This window comes from Ranitomeya variabilis, chromosome 3 (assembly GCF_051348905.1).
Source record: "Ranitomeya variabilis isolate aRanVar5 chromosome 3, aRanVar5.hap1, whole genome shotgun sequence".
Taxonomy (NCBI): domain Eukaryota; kingdom Metazoa; phylum Chordata; class Amphibia; order Anura; family Dendrobatidae; genus Ranitomeya; species Ranitomeya variabilis.
In genome coordinates this window covers 111,777,878-111,794,071 of record NC_135234.1, presented here as the reverse complement: position 1 = coordinate 111,794,071, position 16,194 = coordinate 111,777,878, and the positions used below count along the sequence as shown (strand labels likewise).

The 16,194-nt window shown below is 46.6% G+C and overlaps 1 long non-coding RNA gene across 1 annotated transcript in view; it reads right to left on the bottom strand.

Moving 5' to 3' along the window:
- Positions 1–15,924: 15,924 nt before the first annotated feature.
- Positions 15,925–16,194, bottom strand: part of LOC143817992 (uncharacterized) — a 42,619-nt gene continuing 42,349 nt past the window's right edge. The window contains exon 3 of the long non-coding RNA XR_013224245.1: positions 15,925–16,057. This is a non-coding gene — a long non-coding RNA (uncharacterized LOC143817992). The remainder of the gene's footprint in view (positions 16,058–16,194) is intronic.

Genomic DNA, 16,194 nt, shown 5'->3' with positions numbered 1-16,194 from the left:
GACCAAACAGCGACGCTGCAGCGATCGACATCGTTGTCGCTATCGCTGCAGCGTCGCTTCGTGTGAAGGTACCTTTAGGCTCCCGTCACACTAGCAGTATTTGGTCAGTATTCCATCAGTATCTGTAAGCCAAAACCAGGAGTGGAACAATTAGAGGAAAAGTATAATAGAAACATATGCACCACTTCTGTATTTATCACCCACTCCTGGTTTTGGCTTACAAATACTGATGTAAAATACTGACCAAATACTGCTAGTGTGACGGCAGCCTTAGACATAATTTTATTTTGTAGAGGTGCAGCCAATTTTGCAATGAACATGAAGTGTGACATATAAAACTAAATGGGGCATTCTGAAAGGTACACAAAGTGTTAAACAAAATAAAATGCCTTTCCTTTGAATCAATAAGCCCCAGAGATCTCGAAAAAGAATCCCCCACTTCGGAAGACATTGCTCATCAGTTCCCAACCACCATTCTAGGGATCCCCACAAGATGTCACGAACAAGATATCAATGTGGACTTAAAAGCCAAACGCAACATGTTTATGAATTGCATGAACCTTGCTACATAATCCACCACCCACATATGTCTCAGCTACAGGTTCCAAACTTAATTTATAGGGTTGTCACTCTTTTGGTAATTCCTATCAAGGAGACATATCAGGCAATGACCAACAAGGACGCAAGATAATAATTATGGAGGAAATTTCTCATCCCCTCTACATGTAACTGGCACCAAAACGTGACAAAGTTAGAAAGGCCGTACTGGGCCCCTGGTAATGTGGGAAGATAGGGAGCTGACAAGGACAGGGATTTGGTTAATGGCACGATGGGAGGAGTGTTGATTAGGTCATGGAAGGAGGAGGGGGTGATGATGGGGGTTAGAGGTGGGGGGGCATACATCTCGTTAGGGCAACCATTTTGAGTACCCACACGGTATAGCAAGAAGCTGTGAGGTACTTCTGGGATGGAGGTCGAGGCTCTGCTGCAACGCTTGCAGGATGCCGCAGGGAAGCAGGGCGCAGAGTGGCTGCAGGCATCAATAAACACCCTGCTACAGGGGTTGGTGGCCGGAGCTTCCCAGGCTCCTCTTGAAGGGCGCCGGCTGCGGAGGTCCAGGCCTCCGGCGCGCTTAAGCCCCGACGTCACCCCCGAGTCTGGCGCTGAAATAGGAGCCCCTACGGGGACCCATCCGGTAAGCGATGCAGGCCTTAGGCCGGTGGCCTCGTGTCGCACTGCCGGAAGGAATCCATCAGAGCGGCAGGGCCTACAGCAAGGCGAGGAGTTGGCCTCCCCTTCATCGAGAGCAGCACCATGAAGGAGGCTGGGATTGGGAACGGCGGGCAAAGGCACGGGGACTGGGCCTGCTCAACACAGGACACAGCGGGTATTGAGGAGATGGGGGCCATACCTGGCGGTCTCTCAGCATCGGAATCGTCGTGGGCGGCAGTCGACTGGCCCGGACAGCAGTGCGCTGCCAGATGCAGTGCATGGAGCCATTGGTCAGCGCCATGAGGGTCAGGGAGGGAGAACAGCGCAAGTTCCATTGCATGGATATGAACAGCAGCTGGCTGCCTCAGTCGTCAGACAAGAAGAGAGGCATCATGAGTCTGGTGGAGTGGCCTCTTACAGGAGGCAGGAGGCTGGCCCTGCTCCTAGTATATCAACAGCAGCGGTTCCAGGGGTCCCTGCACAGACTGGTACCTCGGCATTGGAAGGGGGTCAGAGGTCTGTGGGACAAGGAGACCCAGCAACTTCGGATTCGTGGTCGGACAGGTCCAGGATGGAGCCTGGACAGCATCAACAGGATGCTGGATCTTCGGCTGCTGGGTTCACAGCGCCCAGGCAGCTAGGTGAGAGTGACCAATTTTTTAAATTTAACTCTTGCTTAACTTCTCCTGAGTTTAGGAACCAGGAGGCAATTTCTGGGGGAGTTAGCGGGGGGTATGGGGTTAATTTTAAATGGCTTGCGGGATTTAGTTAGGTTATAGGGATCGGGGTATCATCGTTGGCTGCGTGGTTAGGAAACCCTAGGTTTTTAGGGTTGGGGAATCCACCAAACGTTTTGGGAGCCTGTGGCAGTTCGGGGGTTGGTATAGCAGCTTCTTTTGTGAGCAGTGGCGGGGCATCCAGTTCGAACTTGCCAGTAGAGGAATCAGGGAATTCGGGACAAGTCGTGGATGCAGGTGGGGAAAAGAAAAGGAAGACGCAGTTCATCTAGATGATACAGCTAGAGGAGAAGTATATGTGTGTTTTGAGGGACCATTGGGGGCCCATTTGAAGCAGGAAGTGAGGGACGAGATATGGAAGGGAGAATACATGGATATATTCTCTTTATTGCCACTGGAAAATTTTAATTTAGACAGAGTACGGAGGGAGGACTCTAAGAGGGAGGATGAGGAGAAGAGGAGGTATCGGTTAATACCGAGAACGTTTTCTAATTGGTTACAAGCAGTCGCCCATTTGGCCAGTTTTATTGGGGAAAAGGTCCCTGAAAATTGTTCGTGTCTTTTTTGTTATTTGGATGGGATAGGTGAAGCATATTGGGTATATGGCAGTCAGGGCTGGTTAAGATATGACGAACAGTTTCGTCAGCGTAAGGCTGTACTGCCCAGTATCAGATGGGATCACAAGGACATAGCCTTGTGAATGAGGGTGATGGTTCCATCTAGGTTAGGCTAAAATAGTCAGCCTTTTCAGGGCGGCACCGGGGGTTCGGGACAGTTGGGAGACTTGGTGGCAATGCAGAGAGGACTGTGTTTCTCCTTTAATGAGGGGATGTGCAAATTTGGGAGCAAATGTAAGTTTAAACATGAATGCTCAGCCTGTGCGGGCACGCATGGAGCAGCAAAATGCATCAAAGGAGGTAGATCAAAGGGGGGGACGCAACTGAAAAAAGGGGAGACGCCGGTTAAGCTGGACATGATGGAGGGATTTTTAAATAAGTACCCAGATGCAGCGGCGGCGGCCTTGCTGAAGGATGGTGTTAGGGAGGGCTTTAAAATACCTTTTGTTGAGCAAAAAGTTCATTTATCCAAAAAGAACTTAAAATCAGCATTACAGTTTCCAAGTTTCTCGGATAAGTTACAGCAGGAGGTGGCATTGGGCAGAATGACGAGCTCCTTTACAACAGCTCCCATCAGTAATTTGAGGGTGTCGCCGCTTAGGGTGGTGCCAAAAGAAGAGCCCAATAAGTTCTGATTGATCCATCATTTATCTTTTCTGAGAGGGTCGTCAGTGAACGACAGGATCGATCCACAATTGTGCTCAGTGTCGTACACGTCATTTGATGCAGCTATGAAATGGGTATGGTGGTGCGGGAGAGGGGCTTTGCTAGCAAAAACAGATATAGAGGCAGCTTTTTGTTTGTTGCCGGTGCACCCTGAGAGCATGCACCTGTTGGGCTGTTTTTTGGGACGGGGGTTCGTTATTGATCGCTGTCTTACTATGAGTTGTTTGCTTTCGTGTGCTTATTTTGAAACATTTAGCACTTTTCTGGAATGGTTCGTTAAGGACGTATCGGGTTTGGACTCTTGTATCCCTTAGCTTGATGATTTTTTGTTTATTGGTCCGGCTTGGGCGCTGATTGTTCGGTTTTATTGCATATGATGGAGAGCATGGCAAAGAGATTCGGAATCCCGTTGGCGGCGGAAAAGACGGTGGGGCCAGAAACTTTGCTAAGCTTCTTGGGAATTGAAATTGATACCATGGCGATGGAATGTAGATTTCCTGAGGATAAGGTAACTGCTTTGCGTGAAGAGGTTGCGAGAATGGGCTGTTTACGGAAAATAACGTTATGCGATTTGAAACCGCTGTTAGGTAAGCTGAATTTTGCCTGCAGGATCATGCCGGTGGGACGAGCTTTTTATAGGCAGTTATATTTGGAGATGGTGAAGTCCCCAACGCATTGTATCAGATTGAGGAAAGAATTGCGGGAGGATTTGAAAATGTGGGAAAATTTTCTCGAAGGGTACAGCGGCAGATCTTTGTGAATTCAACTGGTAGTGGACGCAAAAACCTTGGGTTTCTTTGTGAATGTGGATGTTTTGTTTTTTCAAGGAAGCTGGTTGGTAGGGAATGGCCTCGAGTTTGGTTTGAACAGGGTTTAGTGGCAAATCGGATTTTGCTGCATTTATTCCCAAAGGTTGTGGTGCTGTCAATTTGGGGTGAGATGGTCAAGGATAAGAAGATTTGTTTTCACTGTGAGCACAAAGGGGTGGTGGAAACCATAAACACGTTATCGGCACTGACTACGGTGGTAGTGAAAGTGCTACAGCACTTGGTATTCTTAGGTTTGCAATTTAATTTATGGATTGTATCTGAGATCAGGCCATCATTGTTTGATCCTATTGCTGACGCTCTTTCTCGATTTCAGTGGGATCGGTATCGGGAGTTGGCACCACGAGCGGAATCATCGGGCCTGGAATGTCCAGCGGAGTTGTGGAACCTGCTTTGCCGGATGTAAGGGATTTGTTTTCCAGCTCGCAGTCTGACAGATCATGGGTGCAGTATGGTCAAGCTTGGAGCTTGTGGGAAACATGGAGGGCAACTATAGGGGTAGAGATGGAGGAAGAGTGTAAATTATTATTGGCGATAGGCCATTATTGGGAGTTAGGCTGGTCAGTTGCAAAGGTGGATACGTTTTTAGCGGGCTTATCTGTTATGATCCTAGTGGCAAGGATCGCAAGTTTGACTAGCTAAGTAACTAAACCGACGACCAGCTCTGGGGAAGTGGTATCTGGATTGACCGCAACCTGATCCTATCCGCAAACAACTATAGGCAGCCGTGGAACGTTACCTGAAAATCCTAGACGTCTCTTCACGGCCTGAGAAACTACCTATTCCTAGAGGGAAAGTAAAGTCCTTACTTGCCTCAGAGAAATGACCCCAAAGATATAGAAAAGCCCCCCACAAATATTAACGGTGAGTTAAGGGGAAAGCACAAACGCAGAGATGAAATAGATTTAGCAAATGAGGCCCGCTAACACTAGATAGCAGAAAATAGGAAGGGAGCTGTGCGGTCAATAGAAAACCCTAAGCAAAATATCCACGCAGAGATTGCTCGAGCCCCCGCACCAACTAACGGTGCGGGGGAAGCAACTCCGTACCCCAGAGCTTACCAGCAGAAGAACTCACATATTAGCAAGCTGGACTAAACTCATCATATACTGAAATCATATTGCAGACTGATGAGCAAAAAATAATCAAACAGAAAATTAGCTTCTCCAGAAGAGACTGAAAACGAAGATAATCAGGGGAGATCAGAATAGCACTGAATACATCGACAGCCGGCAACAAGTGGAGGTGAAGCAGAGCTAAATAGGAAACTCCCTAGTGCATAACGAGGCAGCTGATCCAGCCACAGATCCGCAGGATAGCAAACAAAGCCACCAGGGGGAGCCCAAAAACAAAACTCACACAATACCACCTGTGACCACAAGAGGGAGCCCGAAAACAGAGTTCACAACAGTACCCCCCCCTTGAGGAGGGGTCACCGAACCCTCATCAAAAACCCCCAGGGCGATCAGGGTGAGCCACATGGAAGGCACAAACCAAATCAGCCGCATGAACATCAGAGGCGACAACCCAAGAATTATCCTCCTGACCATAGCCCTTCCACTTAACCAAATACTGAAGCCTCCGTCTAGAAATACGAGAAGGAACCACAGGCACCACATACCTCCGCAACAACGACCGATGGAACACATTATGAATAGCAAACGATGCTGGGAGGTCCAAACGAAATGACACAGGGTTAAGGAGACCTTCATAGGAACAAAGCGAGAAGACAACCACACCAAGTCCCCAACGCGAAGTCGGGGACCCACACAGCGATGGCGGTTGGCAAAGCGCTGAGCCTTCTCTTGTGACAGCTTCAAATTGTCCACCACATGATCCCAAATCTGATGCAACCTATCCACCACAAGATCCACTCCAGGACAGTCAGAAGGCTCCACCTGACCCGAGGAAAAACGAGGATGAAACTCCGAATTACAAAAAAAAGGCGAAACCAAAGTAGCAGAACTAGCCCGATTATTAAGGGCAAATTCGGCCAATGGCAAAAAAGCCACCCAGTCGTCCTGATCAGCAGAAACAAAACATCTTAAATAGGTTTCCAAGGTCTGATTAGTTCGCTCGGTCTGGCCATTCGTCTGAGGATGGAAGGCCGACGAAAAAGACAAATCAATGCCCATCTTAGCACAAAAGGTCCGCCAAAATCTAGACACAAACTGGGATCCTCTGTCGGAAACAATATTCTCAGGGATCCCGTGCAAACGAACCACATTTTGAAAAAACAGCGGAACCAACTCGGAGGAGGAAGGCAACTTAGGCAAGGGCACCAAATGGACCATCTTAATAGTAGAAGGGGAAAAAATGAAACCCAAAAAAGAAACCTTCTGGACTCCAAAAAGACATTTTGAGCCCTTCACAAATAAAGCATTGGCACGCAGGACCTGAAACACCATCCTGACCTGCTTCACATGGGACTCCCAATCATCAGAAAAAAACAGAATATCATCCAGATACACAATCATAAATTTATCCAGATATTGGAAAGAGAGAAAAAAGCCACTGCTACAGAAATGCACACCACCAATTATATATATGTGATAACACACAACACTTTATTGGCATGATAAAAACAATTAAAAACAACATGCACCACAGTGGGACGCCTGGATACATAATAGCTATATATATATAAATGATAGAAATACAGCCTGTCCATAGACCAGTATAAAACAACAAAACCAAATACTATAATAAATGGCACCATGTAAACCTGCCTATCGGCTCATGGGGTTACTATACCCTGTATACAGTATGGTAACTGTCTATCTCCAAAAAAAGGGGGGGGTTAGATGAATAGCCACAGGGCCCCCCATGTACTGATGGAAAAAGAGATATCCACCCCTAAAAATAGAGCCAATAAGGTGGATATGTAGACCTGATACAAACCGGCCTCTGGATGGACAGGCTGAAGCGTCCAGGAGGCCCAGTGGTAGTGGCCTACTGTGGCTATTCATCTAACCCCCCCCTTTTTTTTGGAGATAGACAGTTACCATACTGTATACAGGGTATAGTAACCCCATGAGCCGATAGGCAGGTTTACATGGTGCCATTTATTATAGTATTTGGTTTTGTTGTTTTATACTGGTCTATGGACAGGCTGTATTTCTATCATTTATATATATATAGCTATTATGTATCCAGGCGTCCCACTGTGGTGCATGTTGTTTTTAATTGTTTTTATCATGCCAATAAAGTGTTGTGTGTTATCACATATATATAATTGGTGGTGTGCATTTCTGTAGCAGTGGCTTTTTTCTCTCTTTCCAATATTGTGTATATTCTGCTACTTGCACCCCCTGTTGAGATATTAACTTTATAGCTGTGCGCTGGTTTTTCTTATGTTCAAATTTATCCAGATACTCGCGGAAGATGTCGTGCATGAAGGACTGAAAGACAGAAGGAGCGTTAGAAAGTCCAAAAGGCATCACCAAGTACTCGAAATGGCCTTCGGGCGTATTAAATGCAGTTTTCCATTCATCACCCTGCTTAATACGCACAAGGTTATACGCACCACGAAGATCTATCTTGGTGAACCAACTAGACCCCCTAATGCGAGCAAACAGATCAGATAACAATGGCAAAGGATACTGAAATTTGACCGTGATTTTATTTAGAAGGCGATAATCAATACAAGGTCTCAGGGAACCATCCTTCTTAGCCACAAAAAAGAATCCCGCACCCAGAGGGGAGGAGGAGGGGCGAATAAGTCCTTTCTCCAAAGACTCCTTTATATAACTCCGCATAGCAGCATGCTCCGGCACTGACAAATTGAAAAGTCATCCCTTAGGAAACTTACTACCAGGAATCAAATTTATAGCACAATCACAATCCCTATGAGGAGGTAGAGAACTGAGTTTGGGCTCATCAAATACATCCTGGTAGTCCGACAAAATCGCAGGGACTTCAGAATGAGTGGATGAAGCAATTGACACCACAGGAGCGTCGCCATGAATTCCCTGGCAACCCCAACTTGACACAGACATTGCTTTCCAATCCAGGACTGGATTATGAGTCTGCAACCATGGCAGACCCAACACGACAACATCATGCAAATTATGCAGAACAAGAAAGCGAATCACCTCCTGATGAACAGGAGTCATGCACATGGTCACTTGCGTCCAGTACTGAGGTTTATTCATAGCCAATGGTGTAGCATCAATACCCCTTAGTGGAATAGGGAATTTTAAAGGCTCCAAAACAAAACCACAGCGCCGGGCAAATGACAAATCCATCAGGCTCAGGGCAGCACCTGAATCTACAAAAGCCATAACCGGGTAAGATGACAGGGAACAAATCAGGGTAACAGACAAAATGAACTTAGGCTGTAAAGTACCGATGGTGACAGATTTATCAATCTTTTTTGTGCGCTTAGAGCATGCTGAGATAACATGAGCTGAGTCACCACAGTAAAAGCACAACCCATTTTGCCGTCTATAATTTTGCCGTTCACTTCTGGTCGGAATTCTATCACATTGCATAGACTCAGGTGCCTGTTCAGAAGACACCGCCAAATGGTGCGCAGGTTTGCGCTCCCGCAAACGCCGATCAATCTGAATGGCCAGAGTCATTGACTCATTCAGACCTGCAGGCGTAGGGAACCCCATCATGACATTCTTAATGGCTTCAGAAAGACCCTTTCTGAAATTTGCAGCCAGGGCACACTCATTCCATTGAGTAAGCACCGACCATTTCCGAAATTTCAGGCAATACACCTCTGCTTCATCTTGCCCCTGAGAGAGAGCCAACAAAGCTTTTTCAGCCTGGTTCTCAAGATTAGGTTCCTCATAGAGCAATCCAAGGGCCAGAAAAAACGCATCCACACTGAGCAATGCAGGATCCCCTGGCGCCAATGCGAAGGCCCAATCTTGAGGGTCGCCGCGCAAGAAAGAAATAATAATCTTAACTTGCTGAATGGAATCACCAGAGGAACGAAGTTTCAAAGAAAGAAACAATTTGCAATTGTTCTTAAAATTCAGGAACCTAGATCTATCTCCAGAAAACAACTCCGGAATAGGTATTCTAGGCTCTGACATAGGACTGTGAACAACAAAATCCTGAATACTTTGTACCCTTGCAGCAAGATGATCTACACTGGAAGCCAAACTCTGGATATCCATGTCAGCAGCTGAACTCAGAGCCACACCAAGATTAAGAGGAGGAGAGAAGCTAGACACACAGCAGCTAGACACACGGCAGCAAAAAAAAAAAAAATTCCTCAAGGCTTCTCTTCTCCTGCTTCTGCCATGCAATTAACACTTCATGGCCGGCTGTACTGTTATGATCCTAGTGGCAAGGATCGCAAGTTTGACTAGCTAAGTAACTAAACCGACGACCAGCTCTGGGGAAGTGGTATCTGGATTGACCGCAACCTGATCCTATCCGCAAACAACTATAGGCAGCCGTGGAACGTTACCTGAAAATCCTAGACGTCTCTTCACGGCCTGAGAAACTACCTATTCCTAGAGGGAAAGTAAAGTCCTTACTTGCCTCAGAGAAATGACCCCAAAGATATAGAAAAGCCCCCCACAAATATTAACGGTGAGTTAAGGGGAAAGCACAAACGCAGAGATGAAATAGATTTAGCAAATGAGGCCCGCTAACACTAGATAGCAGAAAATAGGAAGGGAGCTGTGCGGTCAATAGAAAACCCTAAGCAAAATATCCACGCAGAGATTGCTCGAGCCCCCGCACCAACTAACGGTGCGGGGGAAGCAACTCCGTACCCCAGAGCTTACCAGCAGAAGAACTCACATATTAGCAAGCTGGACTAAACTCATCATATACTGAAATCATATTGCAGACTGATGAGCAAAAAATAATCAAACAGAAACTTAGCTTCTCCAGAAGAGACTGAAAACGAAGATAATCAGGGGAGATCAGAATAGCACTGAATACATCGACAGCCGGCAACAAGTGGAGGTGAAGCAGAGCTAAATAGGAAACTCCCTAGTGCATAACGAGGCAGCTGATCCAGCCACAGATCCGCAGGATAACAAACAAAGCCACCAGGGGGAGCCCAAAAACAAAACTCACACAATACCACCTGTGACCACAAGAGGGAGCCCGAAAACAGAGTTCACAACACTTATCCTTTGGTTTCAAGGTTAGGGGTCTTAGGGATGAGACAAAATCATTCTTGGTACGCCAATTAATAAGGGTGTGGAAAAAAGGATGGAAGGCAGTTGACAATAGACATCCCATTTCTTATGCGGTGTTACTGATTATTGGTGGGCAGCTACCAGGGGTGTGTTTTTCTGATTGGGAAGTTGATTTATTTAAGGCGGCTTTTGTGTTGGCTTTTCTCGTAGCTTTTCAGTTGGGTGAATTGATTAGCCCTTTGAGGTGTAGAAAAGGTGGTTTGTTGAGAGAGGATGTGGATGTTTGGGACGATAGAGTGGTGATATTCATTTGTTCCTCTAAGACCGATGTGTTTGGGAAGGGTTGCAAGGTGGTATTATTTGAAGTGGCTGGCTCTCCATTATGTCCGTTGGCCTGCGTTAGGACTTTCATGAACAGGGGCGGGGTACTGAGGGAACCATTGTTGGTACATGCAGATGGTTCCTTCTTGTCACGATTTCAATGTATTACAGTATTTAGACGATGTTTAGAGGCAGAGGGAATTCTGGCAAAAGATTACAATGGACATTCCTTTCGGATTGGTGCAGCGACAGAGGCGGCTAGAAGGTGTCTGGGGGAGGAGGTGGTGAAGAGGATTGGACATTGAGAATCGGCAAGGTTTAGGTCGTATCTTCATCCTAATTTGGTGTGATGTTAATAGCTTTGTTAGGTTGTTTTTTTTTTAAGTGTCGCCATTTGTTCTTCTTGTTTCAGACAATGGTCAGAGGCTCGTTTGTATAACTTGTTCGTGTTCTGGGCCGCGATGAGGACAGCAGCCCGTCCGGATGGGCAGCAGCTAGGTTTTCCCCGGGAGTCAGTAACCCTTCATTGGATCGGTAAAAGGGGGATGGTGTGGAAGCAATGGTTGCCCGAATTTCATAGTTTCAATCGCTTGGACCGGGCACCGGATGTGGTAGTCATACATTTGGGGCGAAACGACTTAGGCGAGCGGCCAAGTAGAGAGTTGATAAAGGACATTAAATTTGACATGTTGAGGCTATGTTCCATGTTTCCGAAAGTTTTAGTGGTCTGGTCAGATATTAATTCTCAGAAGGTTTGGAGGGGTGCTCAGTCTGTGGATGGGGTAAATAGGGCAAGAATTAAGGTGAACCGAGCGGTATCTCGTTTAATGACTCAAAATGGGCCGGTGGTAGTACGACATGTGGATTTGGAGTCAGGTGAAGGAGGATTTTGGAGAATGGATGGTGTTCACTTTAACGCGATGAGCACAGATATGTGGTGTTTGGCTATTCAGGAGGGCATAGAAACTGGCTTAAAGGTGTGGAGGCACATAAATGTTTAAAGTGTCAGAACATTTATGTTGGTGGTGGGGGGAGGGTCCTCGAAGTTGGTGGAATGTGGAAATGGCGGATTGGTGGTGGTGGGGGGATCTCGAGAGGTCCTGGACTCCCCCTGGGTGAATTTAATTGGGTGGGGTTTTTGGATAATCCCGCAGAAGTTATAACCAAGGGACCTGTGGTAGGGATTTTGGTTTGGCCAGGTTAGTTACTATCTGCCTCTGAGCTGGTACATAGCGGCTGGGGGTAAGACTTAACCTGGGGGCCAAGGAGGGATTTGGAGATTTGCAGCTTACATTGTTGGGGCTTCGAGGACAACCCCGCCTTTTGGGAAGTTATTGTTTGATATGTTTTGTATTCAATGTTAATAAAGGCTGCTGTGGCCATTAAAATCCAAATTTATGTCTGGTTTGTTTATTGGGGAGTTGGTACAAAGGTTTTAAATTTTAGGGGGAGGGATTTTGCTAGCGAGGGGTTAAACGGGAGTTCAATGTACAAGCTCGACTGAGTCACGTATACCCTGATGTCATGTCTTCCCTTATATCTGGGGAACACTTCATGTTTTAGTGCATGGACAGGTCAAATGATGCACCAAATATATTAAGAACCGAGTTCCTCTTAATGATATTGGCGTATTTTACTACCGCTGGCTTTGGGTACAAGACTGGCCTCTGAGATGCCATTCTTTAAGAATTCTCCCCTGTCTCCAGCACGAGCCACTCGTTTCCTAGTGAAGCTACAGATTCAGGGTATTGAGTATAGGCCATCACTTCTTTTATGCAGAAAAACCTCTGTGACGTCATAATAATGAATAAATGTGCACTAAAAGGTGGAAATCCATATGACGCTGTTATTTCAGCTTGAAAGAGAGTAGAAAATAAATACATCATCCTCTTATATAATGAATGAAATATTACATGGACCTCTTATTACCTGTAAGACTATAAGTTTTGTTAGTTGCTATGGGCAGGGCTGGGATTCAAATGTTTAAAAAACAGGGAACCTACCTGGTGTGTGTAAAGCGTCATGGAAAATTATTTCTACTGTAATATTCAAATATACCAATTGTTGAGGCAGGTAAATGCAATGGACATTTCTACTGTGTGAGAAAATAGCTCCAATTATGACCTGAACTATGGTAAGGGCTTTGTGAGAGTTTCTTGCATCCAATCCAGACCATCATGGCTTTTTCTAGCTATTTCTCACCTCTGCTGTTCGTTACCCAGTCATCTTCAGCTCTTCACTTTTGCACCAGATTGTCATCCTGTATACAAATACAAAAGTACCATACACTGTGCCCTCTACAAATACAGCTACATGTATTATTATTATTATTTATTATTATAGCGCCAATTATTCCATGGCGCTTTACATGTGATGAGGGGTATACATAATAAAAACAGGTACAATAATCTTGAACAATACAAGTCACAACTGGTACAGGAGGAGAGAGGACCATGCCCGCGAGGGCTCACAATCTACAAGGGATGGGTGAGGATACAGTAGGTAAGGATAGAGCTGGTCGTGCAGTGGTTTGGTCGATCGGTGATTACTGCAGGTTGTAGGCTTGCCGGAAGAGGTAGGTCTTCAGGTTGTTTTTGAAGGTTTCCGTGGTAGGCGAGAGTCTGATGTGTTGTGGTAGAGAGTTCCAGAGTAGGGGTGATGCGCGAGAGAAATCTTGTATACGATTGTGGGAAGAGGAGATAAGAGGGGAGTAGAGAAGGAGATCTTGTGAGGATCGGAGGTTGCGTGCAGGAAAGTACCGGGAGACGAGGTCACAGATGTATGGAGGAGACAGGTTGTGGATGGCTTTGTATGTCATGGTTAGGCTTTTGTACTGGAGTCTCTGGGTAATGGGGAGCCAGTGAAGGGATTGACAAAGGGGAGAGGCCGGGGAATAGCGGGGGGACAGGTGGATTAGTCGGGCAGCTGAGTTTAGAATAGATTGGAGGGGTGCGAGAGTGTTCGAGGGGAGGCCACAGAGCAGGAGGTCACAGTAGTCGAGGCGGGAGATGATGAGGGCATGTGCAGCGCCCCAGAGTCCTGGTCGTTGCAGTAATGTTATTCTTCCACCGGGGGAGTGATATTACGTCTGAAGGCAATAAAGGAGATCTTCTGTCCAGGTATCACTATACACACCACACACTTCACACTCCAGTCCACCAGGGGGAGCAAAGGTCCTATCTACTAGGCCACTCCTCACAGTTAGGTAAAACTGGTGGGTTGGTTAGGAAGTTAGTCAGAAGCTGACTGGGCTTCGTACAGAGAGTCAGATCCCGACGGAGTTTGGCAGAAGCTGGCTGGAGTGGGTTCCAGCCAGATCCAGACTACGGTCTGAGGAGGACGAGGGTCCACAGAGCTGCGTCTGCCCTAAGTGCGGCAGCATCCAAGAAAAAGACATTGAAAGGAAGCGTGTTGTAGTGAGTGAGAAACGAAGGCATAGCAACAAGTGGATACCAGAGAGGATAGTAGACGAGAGGAGCTGCATCCTTCTAGCCAGAATACCGAGGGAGTAAAGTGCTCTACGCCATTGCTTCAGAGACTGGCAGGACAGTCAATTCCAAGTTGGCTGCCCGACTTTAATACCTAAGAAGACACGGTGGCAACTTGTGGGGGTCGGGGCATCTCTAGGGTCCCTATAAACAAGCCTCAGGCCATCAGTCATACTGGTTTTGTTCTATCCGACCACGGGGAACAGAGAGAGAAGAGTAACAACAGTGTGGACCTTATTAGAGCTTAAGCAAGTGAGGACCTACTGTGTTACTGTGCGCATAGGAAGACTATTGCATTCCACCTGGTCAAGGAGACTCTGGATTTGCCTTCAGACCGGCCGGACTCTGCCTACCCTGTGATCCGGTGCCCTGGACTGTGGACACTGAAGCCTCCAGTAAAAGGTAACGAGACTGCAACCTTGTGTCCTCATTATTCACCGCGCCTCACACCATCCACCATCTACACTCTGGGAAGCCCTGGGGATACACTTCACCTGTGGGAAGGTATACCATCTAGCTGCCATAACATCACCCCAGCGGACCCCTAAGCAGCGTTGGTCACCCTGACCGAATACCACAGGTGGCGTCACGAACATTATACAAACTAAACCTTTTATTGAACACCCCTCAAAGGGCCACGGACCGGGTCAGGCCACCGTGACATCCCCCGAACCGAAGGACCCGGTACCGAGTACCCCATTGCCCTTAACGTGGGGGCGCTCCACATGGACTACAGTTTTTGCAGATTCTTGGTTTAGGAATGTACAGATCCGTGAAATATTTTTGAGTTGAAGGCGGCAGGAAGTGTTAAGGGCTTGGATATGAGGTTTGAAGGAGAGATCAGTGTCAAGGATTACCCCGAGACAGCGAGCTTGTGGGACTGGGGAGAGTGGGCAGCCGTTTACTGTTATGGATAGGTTCGTTGGGGGGGGGGGTCGATGGGGGAAAGACAATGAATTCTGTTTTGTCCATGTTAAGTTGTAGAAATCTAGCAGAGAAGAAGGATTAAATAGCGGATAGACATTGAGGGATTCTGGTTAGTAGAGTGGTGATATCTGGTCCAGAGATGTAGATCTGTGTGTCATCAGCATAGAGATGATACTGAAAACTGTGAGATTCTATGAGCTGTCCCAGGCCAAACGGCTAAATGGAGAAGAGCAGGGGCCCTAGAACTGAACCTTGCGGGACTCCGACAGATAGGGGGCGAGGTGAGGAGGTGGTGTGTGAATGGGAGAATGTTCGGTCAGTCAGGTATGACGAGATCCAGGATAGGGCCAAGTCTGTGATGCCAAGAGATGAGAGGGTCTGTAGTAATAGGGAATGATCCACTGTGTCAAAGGCAGAGGACAGGTCTAGGAGGAGGAGGATAGAGTAGTGTCGCTTGCTCTTGGCGGTTAATAGGTCATTGGTGACCTTAGTTAGGGCAGTTTCAGTGGAGTGGTGTGACCGGAAGCCTAATTGTAAGCGGTCGAAAAGGGAGCAGGAAGATAGATGGGAGGACAGTTCAAGATGGATGTGTTGTTCCAGTTTTGAGGCATAGGGGAGAAGTGATATAGGGCGATAGCTAGATACACAGGATCGGTCAAGAGAGGGCTTCTTGAGGATAGGTGTGATTGAGGCATGTTTAAAGCTTGAGGGGAAAACACCAGTTGTTAGTGATAGGTTGAAGAGATGGGTTAGAGTTGGGATGAAGACTGTGGCGAGGTTTGGGATGAAGTGGGAAGGGATTGGGTCAAGTGCACAGGTGGTGAGATGCGATCTTGAGAGTAGAGTGGAGAGTCGAACTGTTTAGGGTTGTGAGACAGGAAGGATATGAAAGATGAGAAGTAGGTTTGTTTAGCTGTGGCGAGTGTGGTCTTGAAAGTAGTGAGGGACTGTTTGAATGCGATAAAGTGCTCGTTGGAGTGGGATCTTTTCTATCTCCGCTCTGTACTGTGTACTGTGCCAACTTTAAATAGTAGGTCAACACTAGAGATTAGCAAATTGATTGGTAAAAAAAATTGAAATTTTCGGATTCTAGCAAATTGTAATTTTCAGGATTCGATTTACGCTAACAGAGCAAAATTCTTTTGAATGCTAGAAAGGAATTAAAAAATAAAGATTATGTTCCCCTTTCTTAGTGTTACCTCCATATAGTAATAGTTTTCACCTCTGAAACCTCATGTAGTAATAGTGCCCCTTCTGTGCCATCACGTAGTAATAGTAGTAATAGT